We start from the raw sequence: 8,107 nt of genomic DNA, 5'->3' as shown, positions 1-8,107 counted from the left end.
GAGTCTGTTCCTTGTGATGTGTTCATTTCACTTTTTTAACTTTCTGTATTAAATTCCTAATTAAGTCTGCAGTCCTAACACATTAAGAAAATAGGTTTCTCTTTCACACTCTTTTACTAAAGAGAAGTGATAGGTTTCAAAAGCCCTCCAAAACCCACAAGTATTCTTAGGAGAGACACACATACACATATATATATGCACACTAGCCTCCCATCCCTCTTTCTGCAGCTAAGGTGGCAGTAGTAGTGACTTACTGGTTGGTAAACCTCACGAATGTCATCATAATTAGTATTTCAAGGCTTTTTAACAGGGGGAAAAAGCTGTATCGTAAGGAATTTTGTCAAATACTCTTTTTGTTTACTACTTGCCTAAGGAAGGTAACAGCAGGAACGTGGAATACATTGAAGCTGAAAATGCCACTTTGATTACAACACAGGCATGAGCTACAGGTATCCTGGTGTTATTGAGGGCTATGCTTTCAAAATTAAGTAACTAAGTCTCTCAAGCAGTTAAATAACTTGACAACGGGTTAATGGGAGCTGACAGAGTGAACATGTAGATACAACTCAAGATTGGCTGTTAGAGCTTTGCATATTGTCTTTGGAGGAGTTACTGCTTTTCTTTATGCAACAGTCATGGAATTGCTGCCAACCCCACCCACAAATGAGGATTTTATGTCTGGGCTTTCTGTGCTGTGGGGTTGTTTTGTTTTTTTAAAGTTCTATCACCCCCTTCCTTTCCTCATTGTCCTTAAGCTGATGCTTTTGGGAAAGAGGTAGAGCTGTGTGACAGCCTTCCTCAGGAATGACCTAATCCTAATGCAGCACTTACCAATTACAGGGCTTTCCATTAAGTTGGGATGCATGTGATTATATTTCATTAAGACTAATTAAATAAATCTCTTATTAGTTTATATAGGTCCAGTTCCATCAAGAGTAGACATGAGGTTCCTGTTTATATGTAGACACAATTAACTGTTTCCTGATAGTTGCTTGAACTTAACCTCTTAAAAAAAAAAAAAAAGGGCAGCACTGAGGCTACAATACTTATACACACATACTATATCCAGCTTGAATAATACAAGAAGAACAAGCTAAGGGAACAAGGTTACCACCAACATCAGTACTATTATTCGGACATTGCCATAACAACCTGGGAAGTGTAGTTTCAGCCACAGCCAGCTGTATGGCCACAAACCAGATGCAAGTCTGATAACAGAACCCTATCGAGCATCTACAGGGTGTTGCAGCCTCCCAGCCTTGCCCTGGACAGGCCGCACATGGGGCTGGGAGTAGTGCCAGTCTGCCAGAGGGAGATGAAGCCACCTTGGGGCACCGAGCCAGACCCCTCTGGTCTACAGCTGTAGGTAACAGTGAGAAGCAGGCCAGGGTAGAAAGCCAGCTTTCCGGAGAGAGGTGACCACCTCCTCCTTTCAAAGGTCAAGCTAGCATTAAAAGCTTTACCCTGCCCCCAGCTCCCTCCACTGTGCCACACAGCCATCTGACCTAGCACTGCAAGTCAAAGTGCACACTGTGATTTAGATCACTGCTGTCATTGCAAACTGTTAACAGAGTATTTGTATCCTGCTGAGAAGGAAACAACTTCAAGCACAGCAGAGGTGCCAAGTACAAGTCTAGGCTCTCTGCTGTGTCTCAAGCTTTCTCAACATCTGTTTTCTGTTCCACAATATGAGACAAGGAGAGGTCTAGCCTCTTAGCAGACTACACTTTCCAAGCCAGACAAGTTTGGCTCCAACTGTTAACAGTTACAAAAGTATGAAGTCATGACTTTCTCAGGCAAGCAAATGAGGTTTTCAGCCAGTGCAGAATCACACTGCCTGAGACAGCTTTAATAAAGCTGCACAGCACCATTGTGAGACTGACAGCTGTAGAAATGACAGACCAGTGAGGCCCATGGCAAGCCAGAGCAACCAGAGATGACTTCTGAAAGGTAACACAACTCATAAGCAGGCACTTCAACATGTTCTTTAACAATTGCTATTACAATAATCAGAACAGATGAACAAGGTAGGATGGGGATCCTCAGCCAGACAAAAATATTTCCCCACAGCAACAAGCCTACTTGTGAACATTAAACACAATGTCAGTGATGAAGAGCTCAAGTATTTCCCATATTCTGAAGAGGAAGATCTGGGGCTGTAGAAGTGGCAAATACAGACCTGCTGTAGAGAGAGGCCTGTGTGGCTGTTGCTGGTCTCCCTCAAAACCAGATCTTTCTTCCTCACGTTCACTGACAGGTGATAAGCCCTCTACAGGCCCTAACTTAACCTGGATAGTTGGATGATTCTCAGCCTGCCACAGCTTGTCTAGCAACCAAGGCAAGCATGTCCTAATGCCTGGCTTCTTAGCAAAGGAATTAGGAGGTATTTTAGGCTGCTACTGCAATCTGACAGGGTGAAAGGGTTCAGGCATGATTATACAGCAGAGAAGCTGCATGAAGCTGAGCTACCCAAGTTAGCCCTGACCCTGGCTGGTCAGTCTTCATACCAGCTTCACTCTTGATGCAACACAGAAGGATCGCTTGTCTGGACTTTGTGTTTACCAGCCCATTGGCATCAACAGGAATATTTTTATTGATTCCTTCAGCTGAGCCATTCTCCTGAGATCCATACCTATTTGTCATTTTAAAAAAATTAATAATTCCAAAGCAATGCAGTGCTGTTAGATTGCCCTGGAGCACCAACACATATTTTCTGCAGAAGAACAGAGCGCTACATGCCAGTTTCTTGAAATAGCTCAGCTGTGCATCTGCATCTGATGTGCAACCATTTCTCTGCCTCTGTCCTAGGCTTTAGCTGCTACTGACAAAGGCTCAGATCCAGAAGTAGCTGGATTTGACAGTTTTTTAATATAGAAGCTTATTCTCTTGCCAAAACCAACTAATTTCATCTGGACCAAGGCTTGGCTCCTAGGAACACAGCCCAAAGGAATGGTGGTTATCTAGGGACTAATCCTGCTCCAAAAATCCTTTGCAATCCACTCCCTCTCACTTCGCTTGCAGGGCACGTATTCTCCTATTTCACAGGACTTCTGTATTAGGTCTTCTCAGGAAGACCTGCTGAGCCACACCTGGTGAATACAGGCAGGGCTCCACTGAAATCAGCAAAGCAGCATCAGTTTAAACTCCCCAAAACGTCTTTACATGTTGTGTATAACTCTTCAAAAACAGAAGCGTTAGTTGTCACTGAAAAGTCCGTGGGGAAGCCACATGTTTATGAAGACACAGTCCTTTCAAACACAACTAGAAAGTAGACAACAATCAAAAGTATCCAAGGTTACCCTCTTAACTTGCATTCTCCAGAATGACTGCTGCTGTCCTTTCAAGGCTACCTGAAAAATGTTTTCTTCTCCGTTACCTGCATATTTGTTTTTTGCACACACAGCACAGGTCAGCAGGTGTCTGATACCCAGCTCCTCCAGACAACAGCCCTTTATGTAGATAAACATGACCCACACGTCCGGGTGCAGCATCACACTGCAACATTTGGTGTCACCTCTGGTAAACTACTTTTCTTCTTAAAAAAAAAAAAAAAAAATCCAAACTCATTCACCTGAGGGTTGCTTACATCTTCTCCCAAGTCCTACCAGGTGCCTTACAGAGTTTTTAAGTGGGTTTGTATTATTTTTCTGACACTGCTGCCTGCCTGGCACCTCTCCTCTAGCACCATGAAGATTCATGGACATGACCACTAAATAAATCACCTCCAACCCCTGTGAATCTTTAGCCTGCCTTTCGGTAATGACCATTGACAGCTCTGACTCCTCTGCTGACCTGCAACACAGAGTGCAGCTGTCTGGATTCTTTCTCATTTACAATTTAACACCAACACACACCTGGAAAACTGCCAGCCTTCCCTCCCCACTGAGGTTGGGTGAGTTGTGCCAATTGGAGCCCAAAGACCTCTGTGCAAAGGCCAACTCCGAACCCCGAAATAACCTGGAGCAGAGGAAGCAGTTATTTTGGTCCATGGATTGAAGCCATCAACATAAACTCACCTGCCAGACCCCTCCACCCTGCACTTCACTCAGCAGTCAAGTCACTCCCATCACAAAGTGGTCCCCTTGATCTCTGTGGCTACTAAATAGATCAGGGAATGCCTGGAAGGTGCCTGGTCTCTCTCCTGTGGATAATCCTGCTGCCCTAGGGCAGCACATTCCCTTTGTACCTGGGATCCTCTTTCAGCCTGGAGTCCACCTCCCAGGAGAACACAACCCAGCTGGGTCCCTTCTCAATTTAACCTATTTTACATCCTTCCTTCAGAGAAGTCCAACAGAGACTCCTTAGACTTTTCCAAGCATGTGGTATTATGGACTGATTGCTTAGCCAAAGCCCCTGTGTAGGTTGCCAGCACACACCAACAGGCTTCCAAATGCAAATGCCATCGTGTGTATACGTCATTATTTTATATTGTGTCTCACACCCTAGATTTTAGGTCATGATTACTACGACAAAAGCCCTGTCAGTGACAGGGATGAACCGTCGTGGGATGAGCATGCAGGGAAGTCTTCAAAGAGGGTATCCACCTCCTTACTGTCACACAGGTAACTAGTAGGTCAAAGTGACAAATGTGCTGGACTGATCTTTTCCAGGCAAGGGCTGTTCAACAAACTGCTGCCCTTTCACTTTCCCCAAAGCCTCTTTGTCCTGGAACTTTCTCAGTCAGAAAGGAACCAACAATTTTTCTAAAAATATCTCCCAGTCAGCCCTAAAATACTGACAGATCAAAATTGGTCACTTGGGGAATTAGGATCCCAGTAAAAGCTTTCTGCTCTGCAATCATGTGTCCTGAGCCCTGCTGAGCCGGTAACACCTCACAACTCTGAGCAACCAGCCTCACACCACGGCAGGGTGGGAATTCAGGCACACAGAATTTGGGGGTTTGCTGCTGTGAAGCTGGGCAGTCAGAGACACTGAGCCCCTGCAAGAAATACCCCTTCTTCCTCCCAGATGAGGCAAGTGCCCTGCACCCTCATACCACCTGCAGAGCCACAGGATCTGTCACCTCACGTAGCAGGGACACAGCTGGCCAGGGTCAGTAACACCGTGGGGTTCAAACATAAATCTGAAGCATTTCAAAAGTCGCTCAAGAGACAATAAAATACTGCAGCGAAAGGGGAAGAAGGAGGCAGGAAAATGTGCTTCAACAACGTTCAAACCTCACTCTTGTTACCTATAGACACATGGTCCCCTCAAGAGCTGAGGGGCCAGGAGATGGACAAGTTATGCCTAAAACGGTCACTATCAGAGGATCCCTTACCTGCTCTGGAAGCAGCTGGAGTTTCCCACTTTGGCACTGGGGCTTCTCTTCAGCACAAGCTAGATGTGAGGTGGCTGATGCACATGGCTAAATCACAAAGTCCACATCCATTCTGAAATGGAGCAAAAACCCAACAACCACATCAACCTTCAGCCTATACATCTGTTTATGCAGCCACACAAAGCAGCTTTACCCCATAACTCTTTCTCAGTTTCATCTCTCTTCAGGAGAGGAAGAGCGCTCTCCCAGGATCCCACCTGAGCCCAGTTTACAAACCCCTTCTAGTGGCTTCCCAGATCCCCATACCTCCTCAGATTAAGGAATCAGGAATAGATGAGTGTCATCTCCCAGAAAGGTTTTTGGCTATCACAGCCACAAGGATAAGCTCAGACTCAGCAAGCAGGGGCAAATAAAAATGTGTGTGTATGGAAACCCCAAAGAACAAATACACACACTTTATAATTTTGATTTTAAAATGCCCTTGTCCTTTATTAAACACACCAGAGACAGTAATACTTCCCAGCCATGAAGACTAAAGCTTTCCAACCCCCTGGGCCAGAAAGTGTCTACATCAGAGCCCAACTACAAGGCCCTCCCCACAAGATGGGCTGCCCCAGCCCCAGGCCAGGAGAGGAGCCAGCACAGAGACCTGCCATCATCCCCCTTCCTCACAGGGCAAAATTCTGCACTGTGCTTCCTCCAGCTGTAGTCAAAACACCAGCACTTAGGTTAAGGCCCCAGAGCGCTACAAACCTCACATACACGTAAGGATGTCAGTAACATACAGGCGAGCGATAGTGAGAGACCCCCTTGGGCAAGGCCACATTTGCATTCACAGACACCTCCTGCAACTGCAGGGAGAGTGCAAATATACCCCATGAATCTGCTGGCATACCAGGCTGGAAAAGGACATTTGTTCTCTCCTCTGTTCCCAGATTCCAAGAGGAAACAGTGCTGTATCTTCTCTGTACACGTGGGTCTTGCCTATGTGGTGGGATTCCCTAAGTTTCTGTGCAAGTAGTGCCTGGCATCAGAGATCTCAGCACATATCAGAATCCTGGAGTATTCCTGCAAGAGAAAAGCATTCATTAATTACAGCAGACTATAATCAAAGCTCAGCAGATGATCTAAACGGACATTTTGAACTCTCGTTATCATTGTAATTCTCAGGCAGGGAAATAAGTGGCAGAAATATTAAGAAAGCAAGCCTGCAGGAGAAGGCAAACTTTGTTTAACAGACGGTGCAATTTAGCTTGGGAGCACAGAATACAGCTGGCAAGTACATGATTTCTGGTTTGCTCACAGAATTGAAAAAAAAAAAAAACCCACACAAAACATGCAAATCTGAAAAAAAAGTATATTTGAGACATACAAGCAGCAGGGTAAATGGAAGTGAAAAAGCTGAAATACCTTTTATTTGCGGGTCAAATGCAACATTTTCTCACCTGGCTTTTTCTGCAGCCTTTAAAAATACAGATTAGATATATTTTAAAGAGAAAATGTGAAATAACCAATGTCAGTGATTTTGCTTCTTCTTGGTTAAAAGTTTGTCACATTCAGTACAAAGTTGTGGAAAATGAATTCAACATAAAAGTGCAATTTGTAACAAATTAATTAAAAAAAAAGAGAAGATAGATAATCCCAAAAATAGCTCTGGTCTCCCTATGGCCCATTTGATTATTCATTCTTAGGGTACATGGGTAAGAGCTAAGAGCCCCCTTGGAGGGGCTTCTGACACACAGATGTGTAAAAAATATACAGTCCCTGCACTGAAGAGATGCCCCAGTGAAGGCACCCAACACTTCAGCAGTACGTTAGGGCTGTCCCTGGCCAAAAACTGGCCAGGCTTGGGGCCTCCTGCTCTCATCCTGACACCAAACGGGGCTCTGCGACAAGGCTGAGCCCCACGAGCCACTGCCCAGCCCATGGCATGGCTTGAGGCATTGGGGATTAAAATCAAAGCACACGGCTCACAGTTTCAGACTTGCCATGCAGCCTGAACAGACCTATAAATAATATGTAGTATGAGATAATATAGGAAATAGCATATGATAACTGTTAGAATAGGATTAGAACTGATTAGTAGTTTAAGTCTATACAAATAACTATTAATTCATTGGCAGCTCAGATCAACTGAGCTTTACTGTAGCTTATGCGGAAGTAAAAGGATCAGGAAGTTTTGGAGGGACAAGCTAGGTAAAGCAGCCAGTCCAAGGGCAAAAAGCAGGAAGACACTCCGCGCTCTGAGGAGCCATGGAATATGATTTTTACTTTATGATATGATTCTACCCAATTATATGAATTTAACTACTTTTATATGGGAAAATAATGGAACAGAGATTCGGCAGCACAACCATTCCTTTCCTTGAACTAACACATGGAGAGGATTCCCCTGTGGACACCCCAACCCATCCTGAAACTGAGGCACACTGGATAGGTTTTGTCCTCCTAGATAATTTCTCCTTAGATCAACAATAACCATTGTCTGAAAGAACACCACTATTCTCCTTTTTACTTTTGTTTCTCTCTTCATTCTCTGTTTGTTTTAGATAAATTTAATTTCACATAGCTCATTAATTTGCTCTACCTGTGCTGCATTATTGTTTGCTTTCCATATTGCATACTTCTATTGACAAGTAAAATCCTTTTCACCTGTTACGGTGAAAGCCAACTCTTTGAGGCAGGGTGCTCAGGCTCTCATGATTTCCCAGCTGACATCTAAAGGCCAAGCCTGTGCTTCAGCTCTGTCTTCCTCATGGTTCCGGAAGGCTGTGCTCAGACATACGATGGGATATATCCTGCGGAACGAAGAGCTGCGGATTTCCCAAG

The 8,107-nt window shown here is 44.6% G+C and overlaps 1 long non-coding RNA gene across 1 annotated transcript; it reads right to left on the bottom strand.

The window, feature by feature from the left end:
- Positions 1-5,136: 5,136 nt before the first annotated feature.
- LOC113481055 lies at positions 5,137-8,107 on the bottom strand. The gene is made up of 3 exons (XR_003398588.1): positions 7,931-8,107; positions 6,174-6,346; positions 5,137-5,390 (listed from the first exon to the last, which is right to left on the bottom strand). It is a non-coding gene; the product is annotated as an uncharacterized LOC113481055 (long non-coding RNA).

The sequence above is a fragment of the Athene cunicularia genome (assembly GCF_003259725.1).
Source record: "Athene cunicularia isolate RWA chromosome 5 unlocalized genomic scaffold, athCun1 chr5_part2, whole genome shotgun sequence".
NCBI classification, from domain to species: Eukaryota; Metazoa; Chordata; class Aves; order Strigiformes; family Strigidae; genus Athene; species Athene cunicularia.
The sequence above is the reverse complement of the archived record's forward strand: the minus strand, read 5'-3'. Positions and strand labels throughout refer to the sequence as shown.